Source organism: Macaca mulatta, chromosome 11 (genome assembly GCF_049350105.2).
Source record: "Macaca mulatta isolate MMU2019108-1 chromosome 11, T2T-MMU8v2.0, whole genome shotgun sequence".
NCBI classification, from domain to species: domain Eukaryota; kingdom Metazoa; phylum Chordata; class Mammalia; order Primates; family Cercopithecidae; genus Macaca; species Macaca mulatta.
The window spans coordinates 122,691,706-122,705,948 of NC_133416.1; the positions used below are offsets into that span (position 1 = coordinate 122,691,706).

At 45.5% G+C, this 14,243-nt stretch overlaps 1 long non-coding RNA gene across 1 annotated transcript; it reads left to right on the forward strand.

The window, feature by feature from the left end:
* The first annotated feature begins 3,998 nt into the window (after nucleotides 1-3,998).
* LOC144333244 (uncharacterized) lies at nucleotides 3,999-12,268 on the forward strand. The gene is made up of 3 exons (XR_013401756.1): nucleotides 3,999-4,163; nucleotides 11,576-11,631; nucleotides 12,109-12,268. It is a non-coding gene; the product is annotated as an uncharacterized LOC144333244 (long non-coding RNA).
* The last annotated feature ends 1,975 nt before the right edge of the window (nucleotides 12,269-14,243 follow it).

Here is a 14,243-nt window from a genome sequence, read left to right on the forward strand (position 1 = left end):
ACTGTTCATATTTGAGTCAGCACCAGCCAGTGATTGCCTCCCAAGTCCTATTTATGGCAGTTTTGTTTTGGAGGAGGGAGTTGGGGAGGGTGTGGATGGCAGGCGGATATTGTTGTTTTTCAGAAAATCTATTTAAAAAACAGAATGCCGTGACTGGTTAGCTTTGAAACAATGAGGATAAACATACGATGTCGGTGATGGTTTTCCCTTCATTCATTTGGGCTTTTGTTAAAATGGCAATGGACACTGATATCCTACTGTTGAGATAGGATTACCCCCACTCTTCATTTGTTAAAAAGATAAAGAGATCTGAAAAGTGATCCTAAATATTTGAGTCAATTCCTCGATGAATTCACCATAAGCTTCTACACTTGTCCACAGCAGCTCTACTAAAATCACAATTAGTTCATTCTATACATAATTATGTATTTAACTCCTGTCTTCCTCCAGCCAGGCAGAGGATGTCAGTTACCTCAACAGGGCCTGTTAGTTCAGGAGACAGGCAGAAGAAGAATCAAATTTGGATCTGCCTTTTATTTGCAGTGACAAATGATTCAACCCTTCAGAGCCTCAGTTTCTGTAAAACAGAAGTCATACATTCCTTTCATTCACTTGTTCATTCACTTATTAAAATAGTATTTGAGTGCTAATTTTGGCTGAGCAGTGGTTTAGGGACTGGAGATAGGGCAGTAAACAAGTGAACAAAGCAAACACAGATTCCACCCTCACTCTTGTGTAGGATGATAGACCATAAAGAAATAAAATAAATAAGAAAACTACATAGCAAATTAGACAAAGAAAAATTAGAGTAGGGAAGGAGGATAGGAAGACAGACAGAGAGACAGAGAGCGTGTGTGTGTGCATGTTTGTGTGTGTGCATGCTTGCGTGTGTGTGTGTGTGTGTGTGTGTGTGTGTGTGTGATAGTAGCAGGTTTAGATAAAGAGCCCAGAAAGGACTCACTGAGGAGGTAACATTTCAGGACAAGATGTAAAAGAGATGCAAACCATGCAGATACCCGAAGAAGGCTGTTTCAGGCAGAAGAAATAGCATGTGCAAAGGCCCTGAGGTAAGAGTTTGCCTAGTGTGTTGGAGAAACAGCAAGGAAGCCAGCAGTGGATGGGAGGTTGGGGAGTAGGAGATGAGGTCAGAGAGATAACTTTGCAGAGTGGTCTGAGAGTTAAATCATTATAGGAGCCATATATATAATAGGATTGCAATGACCAGGTTTTAGATGGTAAACCCATGAGAGTGAGTGAGTGAGTGAGTGAGTGAGTGAGTGAGTGAGTGAAGAATGAATAGATATCTCATTTATCCATCATGACACTAGGACTCAGAGAAGTCCATTGACTTGCCTAAGGCCACTAGCTGGCTTGTGAAAAATTTAAGGCTAGACTTCAGGACCATCTTTTCCAAGGTTTTCCAAGAGTTAATCTTTCTTTCCTACATTATTGACACAGATGAAATCTTCATCAATGTCCTCCCCCAACCCAAATCCAAATGCCAACAGTTGCCATTGTGAAATGAAGGGATGTTGCTAAACATCCTACAATGCGCGGGGCAGCGCCCACTACAAAGAATTGTCCAACCCTAAATGTCAATAGTGCCAAGGGTGAAAAACCTTAGCTGAGGGGAAGAACCCCAAATCTATTGTTTTGTCTTTCCTCTTCAAACCCCATTGTTTTAAACTCTACATGGTGATTCTCAAGGGTGTGTAGAGAGCTGATAGTACCAGAATGAATGAAGGGTGGGACCTACAAGTCCCTCCACCCACTGGGAGAGGGAGTGCGGATTCCTGGCTAGGATGAACTCAATTCTATTTCCCCTTCCAGGGATCTTTGTTGAAGGCATTAGCATGGACTTGCGAACAAGGGTGGAGCTAGGAGCACAGTTTTCCAAAATAAAGTCACAGATAAGAGATTAAGATCCACAAGACTACTGCTCTGCTATTCAGAGCACAAAGCCTTTCTTTATCCAGGGCTTCCCTTAGGCACAGAGGGCTAACAGATATTATCAGAGTAACACATGAAAATAATATTGTCTTAGTGCAAAAGGGTAGCTCTTCTCTCCTACATGGAGCTCAGTACACTTCCATCCAAGCTAGCTCATGCTATTTCACAAGGATCAGGCTATACGGATAATTTATTAAGCCAATTTGGAAGGAGGGATTGAAACTGAGAGCAAGGTTAATGACACACCCAGTGGGAATACAATGGGGACAAGGAAGAAGATACCTTTTCTTGAGTCTCAGGCTGTTGTTCCATTCATTCACTCATTCATTCATTCATTCATTCAACATCCTGGGTGCCCATAATGTATCAGGTTCTATGCTAGAACTTGGAGACCCAACTGTGAGTAAGATGTGATCCTCGTTCCCCTGAAGGAGAGGGGGATTCACAAGCTAGAGGGGAAGGAAGACAAAGATATAGGTGCCATGACATACAGGCTCTTCTGGAATCTAAGGACCATGCAGAGTGATGCAGGCTGCAATGGGAATGATTAGGGATGTGTGGGAACTGAGGGATGTATCTACTCAATCCAGAGAGCTCAGGGAGGGCTTCCTGGAGGAGGCGAGGTCTCTACCAGTTTCTCAACCTTGACATTATTGACATTTAGGGCTGGATAATTCTTTGTGGTTGGGAGCTGCCCTGCGCATTGTAGGATGTTTAGCAGCACCCATGGCCCCTACTGATAAGATGTCAATAGCATCACACTCCCTCAAGTTGTGACAACCAGACATTACCAAACTGTCCTCCAGGAACAAAATCACAATCCCCCCACTGAGAACACTAGTCTAGACAGAGGTGCAAAACAGATACCCTGGAAGGCCTGGATCACTATACTATGTGGCCTTGTGCTGCACGAGCCATGATGGGAGTTTGAATTTACTCCAGGATCGGTGGAAGCCACCAGAAGACTGAAACTGGGTGAGTGGTATGATCTGGTCTTGCTTTTCAAAGGCTTCTCATTGAATGGATAGGAGGAGCAAGGATGGCTCAGGGAGATTAGAAGGAAAGTCTTCCCCAATGAACCATTCTGCGGCCTGAAAGTGACCGCAGTGAACCTTGCTTGGCACCAGGACTGCAAAGGCGAGCCTCTCCACGGTCAAGCCTGGGCCCCCGAGCTGACACATCCTCCTGGGCAGTGGTCCAGGCCCTGAGCCAGGGAGGAGTTCCTCTCCCAGGTCCTCCGGCTCCAGGAGACAATGCTGACATCCCAACCATACTGTGACTCAGAGCAAAGGGCCTTTCGCTTTCTGGAAAGATCAACTATGGCCCAGTTCTCAAGGAGGATTAGATGTCAGAGAGAGAACATTGAACCTTCACTTCAGAACCCAGGCACTGAGTTCACATCAGCCAAAGAAAAGGAACTCAAACCAGATACCTACAATACTCCAGGCAGGGGCCACACCAGACTCTCAGCATACTGAACCCCATATTTAAGCATACAACATGCTGTCCTGTCACATTATCTGCTGTAGAAATGGCCATCTTTCAAGGAATTAGAATAACATGGACTGAACACTAAACTATTGAAATGTAATTTCCATGACATTCCTTATAAATATCAAGTATCACTGTTCCGAAGGAGGTGTTGCCATCTTAAAGATGGAGAAATAGGCTTAGAGGAGTGACATGAATTGCCCAAATTCACAACAGCTAGGAAGCTGTCCATCTGAAAATAAAATCTAAGCTTCTTCCTTGTCACTCCCGGGCCTTTCAAAGCCCATGAGACTTCGCAAATCAACATGTAAAACTAAGTATTAACACTTCTTAAAATTCTGGACATTGGAATTATTGGGAACTGTGGTGGTTAATACTGAGTGTCAACTTGATTAGATTGAAGGATGTAAAGTATTGATCCTGGGTGTGGTCTGTGAGGGTGTTGCCAAGGGAGATTAATATTTGAGACAGTGGGCAGGGAAAGTCAGACCCACCCTTAATCTGGGTGGGCACCATCTAATCAGCTGCCAGCACGGCTAGAAAATAAAGCAGGCAGAAAAACGTGAAAAGACGAGACGGGCCTAGCCTCCCAGCCTACTTCTCCTGTGCTGGATGTTTCCTGCCCTTGAACATCGCACTCCAAGTTCTTCAGTTTTGGGACTCAGACTGGCTCTTCTTGTTCCTCAGATTGCAGATGACCTATTGTGGGATCTTGTGATCATGTGAGTAAATACTTGATAAATTCCCATATATATATATATATATATACACACATATAGATAGATAGATAGATAGATAGATAGATAGATAGATAGATAGATATCTCCTATTCTGTCCCTCCAGAGAACTGACTAGGGTCAGTTCTGTCCTCTCTCTCTCTCTCTCTCTCTCTATATATATATATATATATAAAATATATATACACACACATATATACACACCTATACACACACACACACACACACACACATATCCTATTAGTTCTGTCCCTCTAGAGTTCCTGATTAATACAGGGACTATCATTATATTTGTCCATTATTTTTCAAATTTATCAAAAGGAGAAACTTGCGGCAGTAGCCTTGCAGCTAATAAAAACAATAGCAGTGCATACCGGGTATCTGAATGACTATGACTATATTACATGCAATACTCCTCTCAATGTTCAGACCCATGCTATAAAGTCAGGGCTACTATTGTTCACATTTTACAAATGAAAAACTCAAGACCCGGAAAGACCTGACACTAGAAAGTGGCAGGGCCACAATTTAAGGTGAGATCGATCTGACTCCAAAGCCCTCAGGGAACACAGCATGGTTTTTAGTGACGGTCCACACTGTGTGCTTCGTTCTCCTCGGGCTGAAGTCATGGAGACGATTGCAACCAGCAGGAAGAGCACGGGCAAGACACCACCACCTGTGCCCAATGCCCTTTTTCCTGCAGAATCACAGAGCTTTTATGCAACGCCAGCCAAGAATCCCAGGCTCTCAACTTGGCCTTGGAAAGAAAACAGGCTTTTCCTCAACCCTTTCAGATCTGTCATGCTTCTGAAACCTCGGGCACCGAGGAAGGTCACTTGGACAAAACCATCCACCAAGCCCTTACAAAAAGGATGTGCCAGGATTCACGTTGCAGCAGATAGCAATCATCTTAAACTGTTGCAAGATCAAATTGCTTTCCTGCTTAGAATATCTCCTTTTTTTTTTTTTTTTTTTTTCATCAGATCCAAACTCTTTATTCAGCCCCTGCTGATTTGCCCACCCCAAAGTGCCTATCCTTGTCTCCCTTGCTGGTCACCCCAGCCTTCCAGGTGCTGCCCAAACACCCCACACTCTCCATGGGCCTTTGTGCTGACTGTCCACTCTGTCTGAAACATTGTTCTCCCCATTCTCCGCTGGCTCATTCCCTTCTTAGGTCTGATCAGGCCAGTAGAAGGGAACCACACAAGGTTTCAGAACAGAAGATGCCACAGGGGAAAACATTCACTTTTACTGAGTACCTACGATAGAGCTGGCAACATATGGCATTTAATTCAATCCTCTCAACCATCCTTTTCGGTCGTTTTACAAAGAAGAAAACTGAAGTCTAAAGAGGCTTTGTCCTTGCCCAGGGCCAGATAATTTCCAAGGGTGGAGGTGAGATTTAAACCTCTGCTCGTGGTCTGTCCGGTTCCTTTTTCCTCTCCATGCCCTTGGTCAGGCCCTTTGAGTCATGAGCTTGGGAAACTGATGAAAACTCAGCTCTGGGGCAATTCAATTGTCCCCGTGGAAGCTGGCAGCCTTCACAAAGCATCACTAACGTCCCAGGAGGCAGAATACACCAAAGGTTTGAACTTCTCGTGCAGCTAGCCAATTTGCTGGAGAATAAAAGAGCAAAAGCACCTAGGAGCATAAAACCAACCAGTAAATCTAGGGATTAAAAGCCTCTTAGCAACCCTGCTACCTGTAATTACAGCCCCCAACAAAGAGGAACCCTGGCAGATGGAGGATAAGGAAGAATCCAACCAGTAACTGGGATGGGAGTCTTGCCAAGACGGTTTATGGCCCTACCTTGTGTCTTCCCAAACAACCTTCTGCCTGATCTCTATCCACCTCAGGCCCCAAGGGCAGCTGTGCTCCCAGGTTATCTGCGGATCTGCAGCACAGGGCTCAAGAACCAAACAAGGCTTACGTTCCCACCCAGGACTTGTTGGTGGATTAAGGTGAGACTCCCAGACATCACTCAGGGGCCTGAAGGGAAGTCCACAGAGCAGAGAAAGTGTGTGACCTTTGACGGAATTGTCATCTGACCTCAACAAGGCCAAGAATGCCACCCAGCAAGAGAGACGCATGCCAGATTGCAGAGGCAGAAGGAGGTGCCTCCTTTTCTTAAACTCCAGAGCACCAGACTGACCTGATGTTTCACTCTCTTACCCAATCCTATGGACTGTCTAGAAAATCTAAATGTCTGAGGCACATGGCATTCTCTCCAGTAGGATCTTGGCAAACATTTTCTGGAAAGGACCAGATAGTAACTCTTTACGACTTTGCAGACCACAGGGTCTTTGTCTCAACTATGCAACTCTGCTGCTGTTGCACAAAAGCAATAGCAGCCTTGGGCAATATGCAAATAAATAAATGAGGCTGGTTGTGTTCCCATGAAATAGGCAATGATCCAGATTTAGCCACTAGATCACTATTTGTCGACCCCCACTTTACAAAGTATGTGAGATTCTCAAATCTCTGTAACAGCATTTCACGAAATTGTCTTTTGTCCAAGTTTCCGAGAAAGTTCTTCTTAAGGGGAAGCTTTTCCTGAAAAGGTGAATAAATGTGGCTTTGCTTTCTTCTTGTGACCCTGGGCCAGGATGCAACCAATGTGAGCACATCACCCCACCAGAATCCAGAATTGGAGACAATCACAAGATCTGTTTGCTACTGCATCTCCAGTGTTTCAGAAATGTTCGGCACATAGTAGGCACATCATAAATAATTCTTCAATAGATGAATCTGCTGAGATTCTGGCTATAACCCAAAACATTTGGGACAGATTATTTTTTTCACCCATTCAATTATAGCTCTGCTGTTCCAGCCTGGCCTGTCCCAGGAACTTCTAAGGGGTTCAAACTAGAGTTCTCATGCTTGGCAGCTTTCCTGTGGTTGGCCACTTAGGCAAGTTAGAAATGTTCTTCCCTCTTACTCCCTTAGCTAACCAGCTGTAAATCACTATCCAAAGATGTGTGTTGGTAAGTAGAAGACAATCCAGTGAGCATTTCCAGATGAATCATTCTGTGAATGTTCCGTCTTTAATTACTTATTAAAAGCAGACCAGATTTTCCTAATTGGGTGCACTGAGCATGTGTTAATTTTATAATTAAAAAGAAAATTAAACACTCTTTTCATGTGCAAACTAGGATAGAAATCCAGGAAGAAATTTCCTCTTAAAATACTTGACCACGTTTCTCAAATTTCAGAGCAAGCACTAAGGTGCTTGTTAAAAATGTCGTTCCCAGGTTAGGTGCTGTAGCTCCTGCCTGTAATCCCAGCATTTTAGGAGGCCGAGGTGAATTGCTTGAGCCAAGGAGTTTGAGACCAGCAACAAAGTCTGACTTGTCTCTACAAAAAATTTTTAAAAAGTGAGCAGAGCATGGTGGCATGTGCCTGTGGTCTCAGCTACATAGGAGGCTGAGGCAGGAGGATCACTTGAGTCGAGGAGGTTGAGGCTGCAATGAGCCATCGTTGCACCACTGCACTCCAGCTTTGGCAATGGGGCAAGACCCTGTCTCAGAAAAGAAAAAAAAAAAAAAGCCATTCCCAGGCCAAACTCCCAGCCACTCTTACGGCCATAGGTCTGGGGTGGTGCCTTGGACTCTGCATCTGGAAGCCATGCCTCCAGATGATCCTAAGGCAAGCAGAGCTGGACCACACTTAGAAGAATCACTGTCCCAGTCAATGCTTTTAATCAGCTTTTGTCAATTGATGCAGCTTTTGTCAATTGATGCAGCTTTTGAGAGGAAACTCTAAGACACAAGAGGTCCCTCTAACCCTGTGCCTGCCTCCCCCAAAAATGACTCTACATTTTTTAAAAGGGTCATGCACATTCTGTGGCTGATCCGAAGGACTCCAGCCTGGAATTACCTGTGAGGGCTTTTTCCCCCAGTTTCCCCCAGTATATCTGCTAGGTTGCCTATGAATGGAGGTACCTTCAACTCCAAAGCATCTTAGGCTGTTTAATTGCAGTAATTGCCACCCCAGGCTGTAAGTTTCATGTAAATGCTCTACCAGGTGATTCATGTGGTAAATTACACACTTGAGATTTCACCAAGATTTACCTGCTAATCCTAAACTCACTTAAGATACTACTCATGCCCACACCCCCAGATCCGGCAGCTGGGAGAGAGGTACAGATAGGCCTAGAGACCTCACACAATGCCTTCTTGCATCCTTGTCTCCATCTCAATGATTTTTCTCCTTGTCATCAGTCCTTGGACAATTCTGACACTCCCTACCCTGCAGCAGGCAGGACCCTACTTGCAGATAAATGCCCTGGCCTGGCCACATCCTCAACTCTCAAGGATGGATTACAATTGAATGGGTGAAAAAATAATCTGTCCCAAATGTTTTAGGTTATAGCCAGAATCTCAGCAGATTCATCCATTTAAGAATTACAGTTAATATTCTTTCAACCCTCTAACCACTTCTTAACAATTGTCTTCACATCTGTCTCTTCTTATTCTATACTCACTTGGTGTAAGCCTTCAGATTAATCTTCCTAAAGCACCACTTTGCTTATCTTGCTCACAGCTCAAACACCTTCCATGGCTCCCACTGGCCACTGTTCAAACCCTTCAGGCTGACTTTCATAGTCCAGCCCTGCTCTGGTTATCTCTTGCTGTATAACAAACCACCCCAAACTTAGTGACGTGAAACAACAACCATCATGTATTATTCTCATCTCTCATGGTTCTAGGAAGCAACTAGGTTCAGCAGGATGGATTGTGTTAGAGTCAGATAGTGGCAGGTCTGGAGGCATCTTGAAGGCTTTCTCCTTTACATATGTGGCGCCTGGGCTGGGGAGATTAAACCACTGGGGCTCAAATAGCTGGGGCTCCTTGGACATCTCTGTTCTCTGTCATCTCTCTCTGTGTTCCCTCTACCATGGGCTCAGAGCTCCAAAGGCGAATGTCTCAAGAGGGAGCGCCAGGCAGAAGTTGCACCACCTTATGACCTTACCTTCTAGCCTCAGAAGTCACATAGCATCATTTCTACCAAAAGTCACAAAGATCCTTCGTATCCAAGGGGATGGAATTAGCATCCACCTCTTGATAGGCAGAGTGGCAAGAATTGGTGGATGTGTTTTGAAACCACTATGAGCCCCAGGTTTCTTTTTACAAACATGAGCCAGGATTCCATTTTTCAACTGGGCCATCTGCTTCCAGTCAAACTATTCCTTATTTTCAAAGCACACCTAAAACTTGCCCAGTCCATGACTCTGTTCACCCCCTTATCTTTGTAGGGTCGCCCTCACCTTGCCACCATCTGCATAACTAAATCCTACTGACCCTGTGACTCCACCTCATCGGAAACATTTCCGCTCCCAAGCTCAGTCTCTTTCTTATGCCAATTATTATGTGTACAGTTCATTGGACAACTAATCGTTCACTGCTTTGTGCTATCACTTCTATTTCTATCTTGCTATTTGGCTATGTCTTCTAGAATTTAACATCTCATGTGTGGATAATTTCTCCTTAGTTCCCTTGTCAAGTCTTCATGATATTCAGCATTTATTGGATGCTTACTATATGCCAGCCACAGTACTTTGTCTTTTGCTGACAGTAACTCACCTATTCTGGACAGCAAGCTGGAGTCACAGGGGTTATTAGTAACTCATTTTGCTGATAAGAAACCAAGGCACTGATAGGTTACCTTCTGTGGCCAAGTTCACGCCGGCTCAGAAGTGAGAAAAGTGGAAATCAAACCCATTTTTTCAAATTCCAAAGCCTAATCTCTTCTCTCCTTTGTTGAAACACCTCTTACTTTGATCTGCATCTCTTCCATTTTCTCACTCAGGACATCCACAGAAACACTCTCCACCTGATTTTCATTTTTCCACCTTGGCTTGATTTTAATATCTTTACCTGAGGCCCAGGTACAATGGCAGACATAAACCTAGCATGAAGAAATTTCTTAGGAATAAATAAAAGTGTATCCAGGTAATATTGTTGGTGTGATAGAGAAGAATGGATTTAGTTACAGGTTGCTGACACAAGTTTGGAAGACTTTGGAAAGAATCATTGGGTCTTCTCCTGATTCTTTGGTTGCCTTTATTGCCTGGGCAAACCCTTCCTAACCTCAATGTTTTTCCACTTCTCAGAAACAAACATCACATTCTTATACATTCTTTAGGCTTCAACTTTTCTGAGAAGCCTTACAACTCCCCTGACCTACCACCACAAAATGACATCAGTTCTCCCAGTATGCTAGTAGGGGGTAAATTGTGTCCCCCCAAAAGATAGGTTGAAGTCTTGGCCTTAGGTATAAGCATTTGATCTTATTTGGAAATAGGGTCTTTGCCAATGGAATCAAGTTAAGATGTGGTCCCCCTACGGGCCCTGATCTGATAGGATTGGCATCCTTAAAAGAAAAGGAGAACAGACACACAGGGAAAACACCATGTGACAACAGAGACAGAGCAGAAAGTGATGCAGCCAAGGGTTTCCCCAGAAGCCAGGGGAGCAAGGAAGGATTCTACCCGCAAAGCCATCACAGGGAGCGCTGCCCTACAAACACCTTGGTTTTGGACTTCCAGCCTCCAGTGCTGCAAGGGAATATATTTTTTGTTGTTTTAAGCCACCCAGTTGTAATTTGTCACAGCAGCCAATAGGAAATTAATACATAACTTATCCTACTTTACTGCATGTGTCATACCTAGAATCAAGCCATTTGTATAAGTATCTATCTAATAGCCATTTGCCAAGAAAGAACCAACTCCTTGAGAGCGTCAACTCCGTTTTGGCTGCTGCCACGCCCTCAGGGAGCACGTAATAGCCCCTGCATGCATCCATGAATGCAAGTCTCCCTCCTCCACGTTAACTAAACACTCCCAAGGCCTGTCGCCCCTTCTGGAGGCCCCAGAACCACCACCACGGCTGGGCTCTTGCTGGAGTCTGCCCTCCCTGGGACACACAGGAAGGACTATGTGGATTCACAAGGACCTGGAGGCATGCGTGTGCTCCATGTCACTGACTTAATCCCACTGCAAGTAGGCTACCCCCGAGGATCATCAGAGAACGGCCCTGTAAGCTCCTCACCTCTGAGCAATTAACTAATGGGTAGTCGGAAGTAATCAAAGACTCCCATCGGAGTCTATCAGCCAAGCCTCCCTTGAAAGTCTGAAAACAAAGATTATCTGCAATGCCTAGGCTTCAAAACCAGGGAAATACACCTGTATCAAATCAAACTCCCTGCCTCCAACTGAAGAATGTACAGGCTCCTGTTGTATAGCCTTCTGGCATTCTCAGGGCAAGAACCGTATTCAGCCACTAACCTTTCTCTTAAATTGCCTATACAAGATAGGCCATTATTATAATGAAATACCTCAGCTGGGAATGTTCTTGGTTTCAGCTAAAAGGTTTCCTTTCTGACTACTGTGCTCATAGGCGCTGCCTTGATTTGGAGGAACTTCCCTTTGGCTGTTTTGAAAGGATTTCGACAGGTCTGTTTACATTTTATTTCATTTGCTTCATTTCAGTGTGCGGGTCAGCATGGCCCAGTCCTAATGATGATGAAAACTGGAAAAGATGGGCCAGCCCCAAGAAAGGATTAAGGAAAGAGCCATCATTTTAGTGAGGGAGAAATGGGAGTTAAGCCTGTGGTTCTAGAAGGCTCCGCGTCCTTCTGCCCTGTGGCAAACCCACCAGCAGCTGGAAGAAAGTGCTCAGACAAGGGGTTTGCAGCCTTAGGACCCTCGGGGCCTCCTTGTTTGAACCATAATGGCCTTTGCACAAGGCTGTCTCAGGAGGAGCTGATTTTAAAAGGTTTAAAGTTCATGCTAAATCCCAAAACGCTTAAAGCTCAAATTCAAGGGAGACTTAGGTGGTCAGAGGCCTTGTCAATACTTGAAGAGTAAAATGCTTGCACGTCCATCAAAGGTCCTGTTTGATCTGATATCTGGGTCTGCCCTCTCTTCCAGCATCGCGGCTTCAACCCAGATGTCTCGAGTTGGTGCTTCCAGCGCCAGATCTGGTACATGGATACGTTTTGTTCAACCTGCCCAGCGTTTGTTGGTTTTGTTTACATTCCCTTTAATGCTTTATTGCTGAGTCATCAAGATAAAATAAAATGGGAAATTTCACATTAAAATATCCAGCTTTCCTTGCAACATCAGAAATCTAGCCCTCTGGGCTTGCATTTCCATGTGGCAACCGTTGACTATACATGGAGAGCAGCCAACCCCTGGCAGATAAGGGGACCGCCTTATTCCCCATCACTCGTGTCTCTGACTTTCCTGGCTCTGGTGAGCAGATTAGTTTGAGGCCCTCCACTCTTCTAACCATTCAGCAACACAACTCTTGTATTTATACCACAGTGTCAAATTAAATGTCACCCTTTCCACAAAGACTCTCAAACCCTCCCAACAGAAAACTTCCCACCTGGCCCCACCATAGGTTTGTGTTTCATTTGCCTAACTTATTTGGGTATGGATCCTCCCATCTGTCTGGGTGATCTGAATAACTTCATTCATCTCTCATGTCTTAACACACATGTCATCTCCTTCAGGAAGCCTTCCCTGATTGCTCCTCCCTCCTCCAGCCTGCTGCCTTTTGCTGCTTCTGCCTATCCATGCTCTTATCATCCTTGCTTCTTCTCTGTCTCCCCTGCTGGGCAGGGAGAGCGCAGGGGCTGAGCTCTGTAAATCCAGCAGGAAGCATGCAGCTTGGCATCTGGGAGGGTCTCTCAGGAAGTGTTTGTGGAATAGAGAGAAAATGGGACAGAAAAGAAGAAAAGGCTCATTTGCTCAGGATATTCAGTTAGAATGCTGACAGCAGAAATGCATCATCATAATAGTAATAATAATAATAGTTCTTAGCACCTATTGGGGGTTTTGTATGTAAGTCTTTTACCTATTAATTTATTGTGTTAGTTTCAGTCCTCTGGGAAGCGGAAGTCTAGATGGAATGAGACATTTACTGAGGGAGATGTCTGTGAAGGAGAAAGGGGAATGAAGCAGGAGTAGTCCAGGAGAACCTGCACATCAGGATGCAGGTCCCACAGGGGAAGGAGAAGGGAAGGAAGGAGGATTGGGCAGGAAGAGCCTGCAGTGATAGGTCTGGTCTGGTCCGAGAAAGTCTCTGCCTGATGATGAGGAGGGGCCCGCAAAGACCGCCCATCAGAGCAGTCCCAAACCAGGCAGGAGAGGCTGGGGCTAGCACCTCTACCATGCCCAATCATTGGTTGGGGGCAGCTGGGACAGCAGGTCCTGGCTGGGTGCATGCTTGGGTGGATCTTAAGGTGGGTGATCTGGAGGCTCTCAGCTTGCAGGACTCCACACAGGGAGGTCCGAAAGTCCCAGCTCCAGGGCTGCAGCACCCAGATAATCCCCACAATGCCCCTAGGCACCACTGTTGCTATTGCCAAGCTGAGCCTTAGGGGAAGTGACATGACCTGGCCCAAAGCTACAGAGCTCTTAGAGATGGAACCAGATATCAATACCAAATCAGGCGTGTAGCCACCCTACCCTTGGATCCTCGGCAACCCTCCGGGAAAGACAGGTTATTGGAGTCGGGGTTGATGGCCCACGGCCCATTTTTCGGAGAAGGACTATGGGACCTTGAGCCAGCAGCTGACTTGGCCATTCCGCAGGGAGGCCAGCAGGCACACCCAGGACTCCTGGCCTCCTGCAGCTCAGAGGAAGGAGACTCCGAGGCACCGATCCTTGGGGTTAGCGGGAGGTGGAGGTCCACCAGCTCCTTTGCCAACCCCTCCCCAGCCCCACTAATGATAACACCAGCTCAGTCCTACAGAACAGCTTCTATGTGTTGGGGACTGTTGAACCACTTATTTCTTTGCCTGTCTTTAACCTCCCGGCATCCCTATGACCCAGACACTTTTATTCTTCCCGTTTCCCAGGGGAGAAGACAGAGACGCAGAGGGGCAAGACACTAGCCCAAGGCCACAGCTAGTAAAAGGCAAAGCTGAGATGCAAAGCCAGGTAGGCCCTGCTATTCAAGGCTCTGCTAACTTCAGCCAAGCAAGTAAAAAAAGAATGGATGTCCTGTGAACAGTGGCATCTTTGGAAAACGTCGCTGTTTTTATTAATCTCTCTCA